Raw genomic sequence first — 15500 nt, forward strand, 5'->3', positions numbered from 1 at the left:
TGCGTGCGCGTCCGTGGAGAGGGGCGGGGGAGGCGGATGAGGAGGATGAGATCATAGCTTCAGGATCCTCAGGAAACCCTGGTACAGGCAGCAGCCAGCCTCCGCTGTGCCCACATGACCCACAACTCTGGCAGCGGACCCGGCACTTCCAACATTACTAAATAATCAGAGAGCGGCTCCCACTCCGGGCCCGCACCTCCCTGCAGACGCTGGACACCTTCTAAGAGTTTGGCGAGTGGGTGACCCAGGCGCCGGTCCATCGCAAGGTGTGTGTGCACGTTGACTGCTCCCTTTGACGGTTCCGGGTGGCGGGGAGAGCTCAAGGGTTTAGGGGGTCGAGGTGTGAGGCTAGGAGCCGGCGCTGGGACTCGGCTGTGGCGCTGTCCCTTCTCACCCGGAGCCTCGGAGCCCTGGAGGCGCCAGGACGCGCGACCGCCTCTGCGCAGGGACCGGGGCGCCCTACCAAGGGCAGGAGCCGGGCAAAGTCTGGAGCCGCGGCGGCGGGGAAGGGCTGCGCCCCGGCGCCCACTCGCGGGGTTCCCATCTGTGCGTCCGCGCCAGGCGTGTGCGGGGGATCCGGACTGCGGCGGCGCCTCCCAGGGCGGCGGGGCGGCGCCTCTGGCCCGCCCGCGGGGCGGAGGCGGCTGCTGCGGGATGCGCGTGGCAGGTGGATTACCCCCGCGCCGCAGCCCACCCGAAGCCCGGGCTGCCCACGGCTCCCCGCGCGGGCTCCGTGGGATGAGCTGTTTTGTCGGGATCTGCCCTCGGGGTCGCTGTCGTCGTGGGTTGTGACGCGGGGAGGCGGCGTGGTCGGCCCCCGCTGGGGATAGCACTGAGGCTGGGGAAGTCTGGCGGAGAGTGGGGGTGGCCGGGGTTGACCGGGAAACCCGCGAGCTGGGCTCTCCCGCGGCGGCGTGGGGCGGGCTTTGCAGTGCGGCGTGGGGCCGCGAGGAGCTCTTAGCTCGAGTGGGCAGTAGGGACTGCGGGGGGCTCCCCGCCTGCCTCCAGCCTACCTAGCCTGTTGCCCACTTTGGAGTTCTAGGCTGGACAGAGGGCAGCTAGGAGGTTCATTCTGGTACCCAAAGTGAGAGGTAGAGAGGACTCTGTCCAGTGCCCAAAGCCAGAGGAGACTGGCAAAGGCATGCTGGGACTGGATGCAGCGCTATCATTAGGGCTTGACCTTATGATTTTGCTCTTGGATGGCCTTGGGACTTGGTGGCTTTGGGAAGATAAGGGTGGAACTTGGGGCCATTGGGGAACTGGAGACAGGGTAGGATGTATACTAGCAATAGATGAGCCCCAGTGGGTCCATTCTTGCTCCAAAACAGCTTTTGTGTTGAGTTTTACATCACAGCCTTCCTTTTACCTCTCATCACTACTGATGTTTACTGTGGTTTCGGGTCTTTTTACATAAATATCTGTACGGTTGCAGTATATGTAGTTGTCGTTGTTATTACTATTTTTATCTTCACATATTTCAGTGTCTCACATAAACAGTTTGATGTTGTTTAGTTTACTACTTTTCTTAGTTCTTCCACTGGCATAAGATATAGGCTGTATGATAGCAGCCTTTTTGGTCCCCCTTACCCACCTAAAGGATATCCAGGCAACATGGCTTTCCCAGGGTTGTATTATTATTACCTGCCAGAGCCCTTCTGAGCTTTGGGGAGATGCTCAGTGACCAAAAGCCTCCGGAAAATGAACCCCTTCAATGGCTACATTTGGGACAACTAATTCTCTTTTGTAATTTTTATTGCCATGATTACAGCAGACAGCCATTGGATGGCTTCCTTTTTGACACAGTTCATCAAGTTTCATCGAATTATGTTAGAGCAATGCAGAATGTAACAACAAGGTTAAAATTCAGTAGTTGAGATCTATCACTGACATAATTATCTATCATCAAGTAGGTGGCTCAAACAATGTGTTTGTTTACAATTAGGGTAAGCCTCCTGAGCTTTTTGTCTATTTGGTTAAAGAATAGATTTTCTATAATTGATTTTCTTGTTCATGATTTTCTTCAGAATACCTTTCTCATTTTGCAGAATTTTTAATCAGTTTCATTATCTTTAATGCAATCAATCTGACAGGGGTTTGGGCAGCCAAGTAAAAGGCTTATGCAATTCTCTTTCAAGTGCCACTGATAAAAGGGCAGAATGTATTTTGAGGGCGTTATGTACGTCCTGGCTTTATCCAGTTCTCTGCGCTGTCTACACGATTATGAAGAAATGAAGACTGAAACCATGTTTTCTCATTAGTTCTAACGGGACATACTTTTAAGCATATCCACTTGCCTATAATGAACCATGATGAAAAGAAAAGTCTCCATGGGCCCAACCCTGCTCACATTTTAGAGAGTAACTCATCTGAGTTATTCTATGAGCTTATCATGAAGTTTTTATAAGACGCACTTTTGGAGACAGATGTCTCTCGTAAGTCTTCATCTGTTATTTTTGAAGTAAATTTAATTGCTTCTGCACATAAAAGTTTCTGACTTACTTTGACATTCATGGGTTGCCTTTCATTCTTGCCTTTCTCTTGAATTAAATTCAGTTGGCATAATTTTAAACTCACACTTTCAAAATCTTAAGTAAAAGAGTCCAAAATCCAACTGCATCACATGATCATGAAAACAAGATCTGTAGACATGCGATAAAACTCAGCTCTCTCTCTGGTTAGCACTTCCATCCCCGCATTATGCCTCCAAGTTTACTTTGGGTTTTACCAGACCCCAAAACTGTGGTCACAGCATTGCAATCTAGGAACAAAAATGTTGTAATGTTGAACTTGAATTTTTCCTTGTTTTTTAAATAATTCTTTTGTTTTCATTTTATTGAAAATATTTTTTCTCACACAATGTATCCTAATTGTGGTTTCTCCTCCTTCTTCTCCCACTTTCTCCCCACCTCCTTTTACATCAAGATCTCCCCACTTTCTTTTTCTTATTAGAAAAGAGCAGGCTTCTAAGGGCTAATCGTAAAATATAATAAGGTGTAAGAAAAAACTAATACATCAGAATGGAACAAAGCAAGCAAGCAGAAAGAAAAGAGCTCAAGAAAAGGCACGAGAAACAGAGATAAATGCAGAGACATACTTTATTGTTAACACACTAGGAAATTCCATAAAAACACTTAAATAGGAGTATATACTCACACACACACAAAGGACCTATAAGGTTAAAAAAAAAAAAGAAGAGGGAAAAGTAAAATAAAATAAATGTATAAATAAATTAAATATAAATAAAAATGTTTAAGTCCTGACATGATATTTTGATATATTCAAAATCCATATATAAGATGCTGATTGTTTTGAAGCCATACGTCCCCTGTGCCTTTTTTTGTAACCGATTCAAAAGCGTTCCAGTTCTTTTGCCTCTGATCCTTATTTTAGAGATGACATTCTCTTACTACTTTTATCCAATGTTGGGGTTCTGACCTGGCTTCCCATTCACTGTCCCATCCCTCTGGTCTGGGAAGACTTTTGTACTGTCCGTGGTGGGGAGTGGAGTGCTCCCTGTGCCTGGTGCTGAATAGGGAAAAGGGAGTGAGCACTGATCACTGGGAGGACTAGAAGGACCAGGTTGATGATGCGTGAGCACTGACCCATCAGAAGAGCAGCTTTTAAAAGGTCACTAGGAAAAAAAAAAATGATCTTGTTTAATAAATGATGTTCTTCTAATGAAATGTTTACTGAGTGACAATGTGTGTTACCAGATTCCTGGATAGGTCCTAGAAGTCAAAATAGGACCCAGGGATAAATGAAAAGTGTCAATGTTTGTAGAGAAGTGGTGTAGCAAGTGTTCATCTGGTTTTCTTCTGCAATGTTTCAGGGCAGCTTTCTGAATCATTTTCTGAGTCAGAAACATGAGTCTCTCTTTGGTAGTCATTTTCCTTTCCTGTCTTTGTGCCCCGTGGGCATGGTTGGGAATGCAGAACTCCTATCATTTCAAAGCACACGGAGAAATTGCTACCTTTATTTCGTTATTACCGCCTTTCCTTTCCTAGAAGAAACAATTGCCTTCAAACTAAATGATGCTTTTATTTATTTATATTTTTGGTTGTGGTTAAGGTCTCAAAATGTCTCAAGTAGAATTTTAATTGATTCATCACTAGTGTCCGAAGATTTGTTGAAGTGCCTAAGAGCAACATAGAGGTTTCAGAGTCAGAAACTCACAGAGAGAACGTGTGTGTGTTACTTATTGACCCATTTTCTATGAGATGAATATTATCCTCTGTGCTCTGTATTAGTTAATTAATGTTCACTTCACAAAGTAACCACATAATGTCCACATTTATTGTAATTATCTACCCCCTGTTATTATAGAAGGAAAGCCTGAAACATGAGAACAATACACATTTTTAAAATTTTTATTAGATATTTTATTTATTTACATTTCAAATTGTATCCCCCTTCCTCATTTTTCCTCCAAAACACCCCCATCCCATCCTCCCCCTCCCCCCTGCTCACTAACCCGCCCACTCCTGCTTCCTTGTCCTGGAATTCCCCTACACCGGGGCACTGAGCCTTCACAAGACCAAGGGCCTCTCCTCTCATTGATGTCCCACAAGGCCATCCTCTGCTACATATTCAGCTGAAGCCCTGAGTCCCTCCTTGTGTACTCTTTGGTTGGTGGTTTAGTCCCTGGGAGCTCTGGGGGTACTGGTTGGCTCATATTGTTGTTCCTCTAAGAACAATATTCATAACCACAGTGAAAGAGTTAGATACGAGGTTTACATTTGAGTATTGAAGTTCCAGGATCCATTTCCATCAGTGTTGGGAAACATGAATCCTCTGAATTTGTTCTTCTATTTCCTCTAATAAAATTTAACAGAAAGAAAATAATGATTTTTATATCAACAAATTTTGCCATATTTTAGTAATTAAGTATATACAAAAGCAGAACATAAATGAATTCCTGGACAAGAAGGGGGGAGTGACAGGAGTGTGAGGAATTTCCAACTTTATATCATGTGTATGTTTAAATTTAAAGTGTGAGCACCTGAGTGGTGGTTACATTGATGTTCTCAATGTTAAGAGAATGACACTCAGCATTTCGAATACTTGGGATACATCTATAATAGCTAGAGCCTCTATGACTAGTGATAAATTCAGATTTCCCAGTCACTCATACCATTTTCCCCAGTGTCTGTCTAGACTGAGTACCTCAAAGAAACTAGAGAGTACAATGTAAAAATTCCATTACATTACCTAGATACAATGAAAATGACTTTGCTAATTCTTACATTGTGATCTTTTAACATAAATCAATGTAATTGTTGTGGTAAAAAGTAGATACAATTTTACATTCTAATGTTAACCTAATTCCATGTAACATATTAATAAAGAGAAATAATAATTGGATAAACATGGTAGATACAATCAAAGGTCTTTGCTTAGAATCAAATCATAGACATCAGTGAGTGTTGCTGAACAGCTGATATGATTAATATCAAGCACTAATACATGCATTGTGAACACATGCAATGTTTGTGTCTCTTCTTTGAAGTTCTTGGAAATGCTGAAGATTGCAGTCATATTTTCCATGACTTATGCTTATACAAAGCCTGGTATCATATAGTAATTATGGTTCTTATTTACTTAAAATAAGTAGATTTACCATAAGTAATTTATTCACTGTAAGTAAAAATTTAAAAAGCTCAATTTTTTCATTTGACTTGTTTCTTAGTATGTATGCCTTAGAGTAAACAATGCTATGGATAACACAGATGAATAACACATTAAATAGAATTTACAGTTTAATGCTATAGTGCAGTGTCCTACTATAGTGTTTTGTGTATCAAATATTAAGAATTAGTACAATTATGCTGTGGTAATAAACATAAATCCCAGTGCTTGAAAATGATGAAAAAGGTTTTACTTTCTTGTTAATACTATTATCTGTAATGGTCAATGGAATATTCTATCCTGCATCTTCCTCATTCAAGTATACAAACATAATTCCTGGATATCATTATATTTTATCATGGCACAAGAGACTATGTCTAAATACTACCAGTGGGTATGTTTCACTAGAAAGTGTTACTTAACAGTTCCTATATTTCATTTTGCTAAGAAAAGTCATGTGACTATATCTAAATTCCTCCTCCTTGCCAAAAATGGCAATTTTATCATATCCTTGTTAAAACAAAACAAAACTTGAGTGGATACATTTAATAGATATCACATAAAATTGATAAATTTACTTCATCTAATGGTCTTCTTTGTTTAATGTAAAAGTAGATTTATCACGATCTCTGTGTTAAAATGTAATAACTAGAGTATTTCTTACATAAAACCTTCAGTGAAGAAGTCAAAGGGTAGAGTGATCGTGAAGTACGAGATGCCTTTGTTGTTCTTCAGCAGGAGCTGTTTTAGTCACAGAATGATGATAGATGTTTTATTTTGGGTGAACGCTCAGACGATCTATTTGACAGCCATTACAGGCCAAGGACAATACAAAGACTGTATAGAACACTCAACTGTTGAGTTGGATATACTCAACTTCTTTGATTATACCAACATTTTATAGAAACAAAGACGGCTATATGTATATTGAGTCACTTCACAATAAGGACAAAATAGCTGTGCTACCATGTACTAGTAATAAAAATAAATGCATGTAAATTCCCAGTAAGTTCTGTTACCATACACTTTATTGAAAGATATAATTTGCATAGTCAGAATGTAACCAATTCACATTTTAGAATAAGCTGTTTATAGTAAGATAATAAGCACTTGTATAAGGGTGCAGTAGGAAGTGATAAAAAGTAACCCATTGCTCCATTACCTATCTCCCCAATCTTTCAACATCTTGCAACAACTTGCAACACCATAACACTATATTACAGCTGAATTCTGACACTGATGAAATAACAGACAGATTTCATTACCAGGGGTGTCAACTCCTGCTGGGCTTTCATGGCCACAACAACTTTCCTCCAGTTCTCCTCCTTTCTTCCTTGAAGTGAATAACTTAGTTTCTACTTCTGCAATTTTGCAATTTCAGGAATGGAATATAAGTGGAACTGCACTTCATGTAACTTCAGGGTTTGCTTGTACATTCAGTACATTTCTCTGTAGATCTGCCTGTGTCGACAAGAATGTCTCAAAAAACAACCTAAATTTTATGGATAATAAGCATTTGGTGGCATGCATAGTGGCATAGTTTTGTTTAGGCATTCAAATGTCAAAAATACAGATTTTTCTCAGTTTTGACACTACAATAAAAACTACTATGGCTATCCATATACACATTTTGTCTGAATACAAGTGGGGTTTTTTGGAGATAAAAATACCAGGAATTATTCGTATATTTTTATTTGAAATTGTCAAACTCTTCGAACAATATAAAGAAAAACTTATTCCATTAACAATAATGCATGATGGACTGACTGTGAATCTTCACCAAGATTTATAGTTATTATGACTACTTAAATCATTCTGTTAGTGGTGTCTTATTGTGGTTTTCATTGGCATTTTCTTAATAGCTAATGATATTGACTATTTTTTATATCTTAAAATTATATAAGTAGATTTCACTCTTCAACTACTTTAGTTCCTTTGTTTTTACATGCAAATTTCAGGATTATTTTTCTGTATTGGAAAAAAGTCTGTCAATCTCCTGGTGACACTTTATCAAGGAGCTATTGTCAATGGAAAGCTGCTGAAGATGGAGAATTATTCTTTTTTAAGATGTGGTCACTGATAGGTTACCCATGCTTCAGTGCAAGGCCACACCCCTACGCACGCCAATCAACACTGATTTGACATTGTGGATTACAGAGGGAAAAGCCATGAAGTTGGGAGGCTGATATGTCAACTGGAACGTGAATGAGGAAACTGGGGGTCGGTGTCACACTGCCGTGCATACATGTATAAAATTCTCAAAACTAAAGACAAAAATGATGATAAACTAAAAAATGGAGCAGAAGACAATCCTACTTTCTAATCAAGTGTTCCTGTTTATGTGAAGAGCACATTCCATTTCTTCATTGTTTTCAGATTCCCATGATTGATTTCCTTTTAAATTATTATTACAAACTTCCTCTACCAGTGCCTGATAAATACAGAGGTGGATGCTCCCAGCCATCCATTGGACTGAGCACAGGGTCCACAATGAAGGAGCTAGAGAAAGGACCCAAGGAGCTGAAGGGGTTTGCATCCCCATAGGAGGAACAATATGAACCAACCACTACCCCTCAGAGATCCAAGGGACTAAACCACCAACCAAAGAGTTCATATGGAGGGACATATGGCTCCAGCTGCATATGTAGCAAAGGATGGCCTTGTGGGTCATCAATGGGAGGAGAGGTTCTTGGTCCTGTGAAGTCTCTAAGCCCCAGTGTAAGGGAGTGGAAGCTGGAGGAAGCAGGAGTTGGTGGGTTGGTGAGCAGGGGAAGGGAGGATGGGATAGGGGGTTTTAGGAGGGGAAACCAGGAAAGGGGATAACATTTGAAATGTAAAAAAAGAAACCATAAGAAACTCAAGAATAAGGAAGACCAAAGTGAGGAGACTTAGTTCCTTCTTAAAAGGGGGAACAAAATACCCATGGAAGGTGTTTTAGAGGCTAACTATGGAGCAGAGACTAAAGGAAGGAGAATTCAGAGACTGCTCCACCTGGGAATCCTTCCCATATATTCAATCATCAAATCTAGATACTATTGTGAATGCCAGCAAGTGCCAGCAAGGTGCCTGAGATAGCTGTCTCCTGAGAGGCTCTGACAGTACCCGACTAATACAGAAGTAGAGGCTCACAGCCATCCATTCGACTGAGTACAGAGTCCCCAATGAAGGAGCTAGAGAAAGGACCTAAGGAGCTAAAGGGGTTTACAGCCCCTTTAGGAGGAACAATAATATGAACTAACTAGTACCCTCAGAGCTCACAGGGACTAAAACTCCAACCAAAGAGTATACATGGGGGGGACTCATGGCTCCAGCAGCATGCATATAGCAGAGGATGGCCAAGTCAGTCATCAATGGGAGGAAAGGCCCTTGGCCCTGTGAAAGTTCTAAGCCCCAGTGTAGGGGAATGCCAGGACCAATAAACAGGAGGGGGTGGAATGGTGAGCAGGGGGAGGGGGGAGGGAACAGGGGATTATTTTAGTTTTTTTTTTATTTCTTCCTTTCTTTTCTTTTTCTTTTTCTTTTTTCTTTTTTCTTTTGGAGGGGAACCTGGGAAAGGAGTTCTTATTGTAAATAAGAAAATACCTAATAAAAAAAGAAAATATCTAATAAAAAATCATTTTAATACAATCCTTATGTGGTGCTTAATACTGATGGTCAACTTGACAGGACCTAGAATCACTGCAAAAACAACCTGTACTTATTTGTGAAGGACTGTCCAGATTAGGCTTCTTGAGATGAGAGGCTCTAGCTTCAGTGTGTGAGGTGCAATCCCATGGGCTGAGAAAGTCCAAGCAACTGTATCTCTCCACTTCCTGACTAGATATAATGTAGCTAGCTTGCTTGCGCTCTTGATACAAAGACTCCACCGTTGTAGGGACTACCCCCTCAAACTGTGAACCAATGCAAACCCTTCCTCCCTCACATTGCTTCTTGTCAGGGATTTGATGACAGCTGTGAGGAAATGAAACATATCATTCTTCTAGGGCTGTCATGGGAAAATACTCCAGACTGAATGGCTTAATTGCCATAAAGATCTTCATGCCAGGTGGTGGCGGTATTCTTTAGTTCCAGCCCTTGAGAGGGAAAGGCATGTGGATCCTCTGTTCAAGAACAGCCTGGTATACTACAAATGGACTTCCAGGATAGCCTGAGCTGCACAGACAAAGCCTGTGTTAAAAAGAAGGGGGGGGGGATAGGGAGTGGGAGGAGAGAAGAAGGAGGAGGAGGAGGAGGGGAAGAAGGAGGAGGAGGGGAAGAAGGAGGAGGAGGGGAAGAAGGAGGAGGAGAAAGAGGAGGAGGGGGAAGAGGGGGAAGAGGGGGAGGAGGAGGAAGAGGAGAAGGAGGAGGAGTAGGAGGAGAGGAAGAAAGGAAAACAAAAAAGGAAGGAAGGGAGGGAAGGAAGGAGAGAGAGAAGGAGGGAGAGAGGGAGGGAAAAAGAAGACAAAGAGAAAGCAAAAAGAAAAAAGGAGAGGAGAGACAGAGAGGGAAAATGAAAAAGAGAGAAAGAGAAAGAGAGAAAGAGAAGGAGAAAGAGAAAGAAAAAGAAAGAGAGAAACAGCATCATAGTTCAGGGGGCTGACCTTCGAAGATCAAGCTCTTGGCACATTTCATTTAGTTGTTCTTGAGGTCTCTCACCTTGAATGGCAGATTGGTTGGCAGGTGGCTGGTTTTCCTTGCTGTCTCTTCACAGGACACGCCAGCAGCACAGGTTCTCTTTGGAAACTTTCCTATTCCCGTATGGACACGTGGCACATTACATTTGGATCCTCCCTGACAACTAAATTTTAACTCAGCCACCTCTTCAGAGGACCTACCTCTTGGTACTGTCACATTGAGACATGCTCAGAGTTAAGGCTCCATTGTGTAGATGTAGTAAGACGCTCAATAAGGCAGTAGTATATTCACACTGCAGTTCTAGTGTCCTTCATGCTGTGTCACCTGTGGAAATTTAAAATGTTGAGGAATCTGTCCACTTTATTTAACACCTCGAGTGCAATTATATAGAATAAGTCAGATGCCTTTTAATATTCTTTAGGAATCAGCAGTCTCAAGTGATAGCCTTTGTCTTACTCCAAATGTAGTTCATTTGTGTTCTGTCTTTTTTCAACCTTATGAGAGTTTGTTCCAATTTTATTTACGTTGTAAAAGAACATGGTACTTCATTTAATTTTCCCTGTTCTTTTTCAATGTGTTGTTTCACTGACTTCTGCTTTTATAATAGTTTTTCGTGTTTCTTTCATTGAGTTTATATTTGTTCATATTTTACAGTTCTGGTAAGAAAACACAATTTATTACTTTAAATTTTTTCTACTGTTCTCAATTATATGCACTTAACACTATGAATTTCTTGTTATTTCTTCTTTGACATGTGTGTCTCTGTATTCCTGGTATTTACCGATGTTCTGCAAATTGTCCCGGTTTGGGTTTCTGGTTTTATTTATTATGGTCGGAAAAAAACACTTTGTATGATTTCCATTCTTCTAACTTGGTTGATGCTTATATTTTATATTTTTTAAATTAAATTTTGACTGAGGACTCCTGGGTATGAGGCCTGCACTGGAGTGTTACCAGTATACTAAGGTCACACTTTAAAGAAAACTGACATCCCTGTCCCAGAAGCAACCAAATGCCAATGGCTCAAACATTGTATCTGCTTATGTCGTCGCAGACTATATAAGCTCTTTATAGATAAATGTGGTTGGATCATATTTTTTATTAATCTACTTTTTTTTTTTAGTTTTTTTATTGTGCTATTCATATTTTGTGTTTGAACATGTGGGACATTTTTGGTGTATGTTTTATGTTTACAAATAATATGCTGATGTAGGTGATCTTTTGACACATTAAATTATGTTGGTTGATTGTATCATTGTAATATTTCTATTGAACGTTTGTTAATTGTCTTACTAGTGAAAATGTGCAACATTTACCATTATTTCTCCTTTAACTTCTATCTATATTTTATAACTGTTATTTGGACACACACATTTAGGATTGCTAACTTTCCTGATATATTGACAATTTACTTATTGCATAATATTCTTTGTTGTAACTGGTAATTTTGATTTCTTGGATCTTATTGTGTTGATACTAATATAGACTCCTTTTTCTTTACTTGATAGTTACATACTTCTTTTTCTAATCTTACACTTTGAATCTGCTTAAGTTGTTGCAGACTATCTAAGCTCTTTATAAATACAGTTGCCTCATATTTCATTCATCTATTCATCATGTCTTCATTCATCTATTTTTAGGGTTTTTTATGCCATTTATATTTACTGTAAACCTCCATCCATTAGTTGTTAAATCTACTGTTTTAGTTTCTGTTTGTTCTTTCTTTTTATTTTCTCTGGTAAATTTTTCTACCATCTTACTAGTTATTAAGACACTTTTACAATTTCATTTTTTTGTGTGTACAGTGTTCAAAATATACAACTTTTACAGTCTGTTTTAGCAATTGTGCCAAGCATTACATCATATTCACAGACTATTGCAATGTCTATTGCTATGATTTTTAAATTGGGTAAAGCATAGAAGTCTCACATCCCTCTTCATCATATCTCATTTATACTTATGTTAACTATTGTTATAACCCTTGTATATATTTAGCACATCAGAGAGCATCACATTTTATGCTTTAACTGTAAAATATCATCTAGAAAGTTCCAGAAGACAGTAAAAATTCCATCTGATTTAGCCATAGTTTTGCTTACCGTGTTCTTTCAAATCATCATTGATGTCCTAAGATTCCTTATTTTGTGTTTCTGTTTGTTTGTTGGTTTGTTGTTGTTGTTTGTTTATTGTGCATGCTATATGTATGTGTGTACATATGTCTGTACAGGCCAGAAGCTGATGTGTCTTCCTGGATTGCTGGATACTTCTCCACCATATAGCCCTATCTCCTTGTCTTTGGAGACAGGGTTTCTGACTAACAATGATCATGGATCAGACAGAGAGGGTTACCAGTGAGCACGAAGGATCCCACTGCCCCGTATACTATCCCACTGTCACAACACTTACAGACATACATGACCATACCCGGATTTTCATATACCTTTTGTGGAGCTGAATTTGGGTCCATAAGCCTTTATTATCATTTATTAGACCTTTCTTTTCTTTGGAGTATTTTCTTTGGCTGTTCTTTTGTTTTTGTTTTGTTTTCTTTGTTTATCTACCAGGAGATTTACTGTATTCTTAATTTTGAATACAGAGTTACAGATTAGCATTTTTTATTTTCCTCTTCCTCCCCTACAAATATTCCCACATACTCTTTCTTACTTTTTCAAGTCAGGCCCTCATTTTTCACTAATTGTTGTTACATGCATATATGTATATTCATCCCTATTTCTAAATTTAACTTGCTCAGTCTATATACTGCCACTTGTATGTGTGTTTTCAGGGCTGACAGTTTGGCTGTGCACTTCCCTGGGGAAGAATATTTCTCCCACGTTCAGCATTGACCAGGTACTCGCAGTTCTTCACATAGGTCTGTGGCCTCTTAGTGACCCCTGTCTACTTTGGCATGTCCATTGTCCTTCAGCTCATGTGCGAGCAGTCATGTGAGTAAGATTTTATATGAATAGCTTCTGAGGTTGGTATGAGGCACAGTCTCACAGCAGACGTCCTGACCTTCTAAGCCTTCCAGTCTTTCCACCCCAATCTTCTCTGTGTTCCTTGAGCCTTAAGTGCCTGAGTGTTTTGTAATTGTATCCATTGAGACTGGCCTCCACAGCTCTGCATCTTGATCAGTTACAGTATTCTGCCATAGTGTCTGTGTGTTGCAAAGAGAAATTTCCTTGATGAGGGGTAGAGACTATACTTACTTGTACAGAAGGACAAATATTTAGAATGTATTTAAGGATTGTGTTATTTTAGTAAAGTGGCAATTGTAGGCTCTTCTCCAAACATCCAGGACTTTACTAGTCCTGGTTAATTACCTAGGGCTCTAGTACCAGGAATGTTTTCCCTCTTGCTGAGCAAATCCTGAGTCCAATTACTTCTGAGGTATGTGTGCCACTATTACACCCATACAGATATTGTTCCAAAAGCATTCTTTAAAAGCAAGTCAAATCTCTGAATGACAAAATAAAAATTTTTGCTTTAAAAAAAAACACCTTGTTTTCTTGTCTGGCTTAGAGAAATTTTTACTAGGTAGTACTTTAAGTTAAAAATTCTTATTTTGCAACACTTAAAATGTGTTCCTCCTTGTGCCTGGAAGCCTTTTGATGATGATAAATCCACTCCGTCCTTGTTGGTTTTTTCCTGTAGGAAAATTATCATTGTCCCCTTACTTAGAGGGAGATTTTTGGCTTCATTGTTATAGATCTTACTCTGATGTGCTAAGGAAAGTATTTTTTTCACTTGGGGTGTGATATCCTGAGTCTGTTGCTTAAATTTTAAGTTTTATGTCTTTTCTCAAATTTGGGAAGTACTCAGCCATCATTTTTTTTAATCAGTTTTTCCATCTGAAGCTTTTTTTCTTTTTTCCTCCCATGTCGCTGAGGCATGAGTTTTAGATCTGTTGTCATAGTTCCACAGAGTGATTCTTTTCTGCTTGGGGTAGCAGATGGCTCCACACTCATACCTGACCAAAGAGTTGTTCTGTTTGGGGCAAGTCAGAAATCAGTCTCACCGGCTAAAGTCAGGCTATTGGTAAGGCATCTCTCTGTGGTCCTTAGGGCATAGCATGCTCCCTGCCCTGACCCTGAAGGTCACATGTGTTCTTTAACTTACACTCACTTACTTGAATCCCTTTAACCTACTCCATAGCATCCATTCCCTTTCCAGGGCCAAATCTTCTGGGTTCCCTTCTTTTAAGGCCCCTATGTTTAAAGTAGTAAAGGTCCCCATGAGTAACCAAAGCCATACTCTTTGGACAAGATCTATAACCTAACTATATCTATAGAATTCCTTTATCCATAAGAGACAACACTAAGAGCTTCTTGGGGTTACTACTATAAATCTTAGGACTATTATCTGGCCCAGAAAATATTCCTTATTTTGCTTTCTCCTATCTGAATCCTCTCTATTATTCAAATTTGTTAATTTCTGTGTTTCTGTTTCCCAGATCCAAAATTACTTCCTGTCACTTTCCTACTGCTATTGGCCAACCCACTAAATTTTATACTACTTAAGTGTTTTTTCATTCTTAATTTATTCTCTGTTTTTCCTTATATTTTTTCTTGTCTGCTTTTTCATTTTTTTTTAAATTTGTAATAAACACAGTTGTGATTGTCAGTATTAACTGTCAACTTGACACAATCCACAATGACTTGGCAGGAGTTACAACAAGAGACTTTATATTGCTTTGAACTATAGAGAGTTCTGTGTGGAATTTTATCTTCTTAAGTAAGTTAGTTGATAAAGAAAGACCCTGCCCAATATGAGTGTACCCCTCCTTAGGCAGGGAGTTTTGAACTATGTAACAATGGAGAAATTGAGCAGAACCACAAGCAAAAGAAAATGTCTGTTTTGATTGGTATCTTTTGATGTATGAAACAACAGAAAATTTCAAGGAATTCACTACTTTGTTTCTTGGATCTTCAGGTTCTGCAGCTAGCTCTCCCTATTTTCTCCAAGTTTCAGATCACTGTATGTGTGTTTCATGTATAGTATCCATGGTTTTGAGTTGTGCATAATAAGAAGAACAAGAAAAAGTTTATTACATCACTGTAGACATGAAATCTATGCACATATGCACATGTAAACTACATTCTACATGAGTGGGAGGGTGAATGTTAAGAGTTAGAGCTGCTTCAGTCCCAAATAACCAAAACTTTATAGATCTCTGGCCTGGAGTAAATGATTATTTAAATGCTGGTGTTAGGAGGGTCACAGAGCAGGCCACCACTCTAAGGTGCAGAGACAACAAGGAA

At 39.7% G+C, this 15500-nt stretch overlaps 1 protein-coding gene across 15 annotated transcripts in view; it reads left to right on the plus strand.

The window, feature by feature from the left end:
* Positions 1–47: 47 nt before the first annotated feature.
* Dtna (dystrobrevin alpha) overlaps positions 48–15500 on the plus strand; it is a 342328-nt gene continuing 326875 nt past the window's right edge. For 5 of the 15 annotated variants that reach the window (XM_031365109.1, XM_031365106.1, XM_031365104.1 and 2 more), the window contains exon 1: positions 51–266. The gene's annotated coding sequence lies outside the window, so the exon portion shown is untranslated. Of the gene's footprint in view, positions 267–15500 lie in introns of all 15 variants that reach the window. The other 10 variants (XM_031365098.1, XM_031365100.1, XM_031365094.1 and 7 more) reach the window with 4 other exon arrangements.

This window comes from Mastomys coucha, unplaced genomic scaffold (assembly GCF_008632895.1).
Source record: "Mastomys coucha isolate ucsf_1 unplaced genomic scaffold, UCSF_Mcou_1 pScaffold13, whole genome shotgun sequence".
In the NCBI taxonomy this organism is placed as follows: Eukaryota; Metazoa; Chordata; class Mammalia; order Rodentia; family Muridae; genus Mastomys; species Mastomys coucha.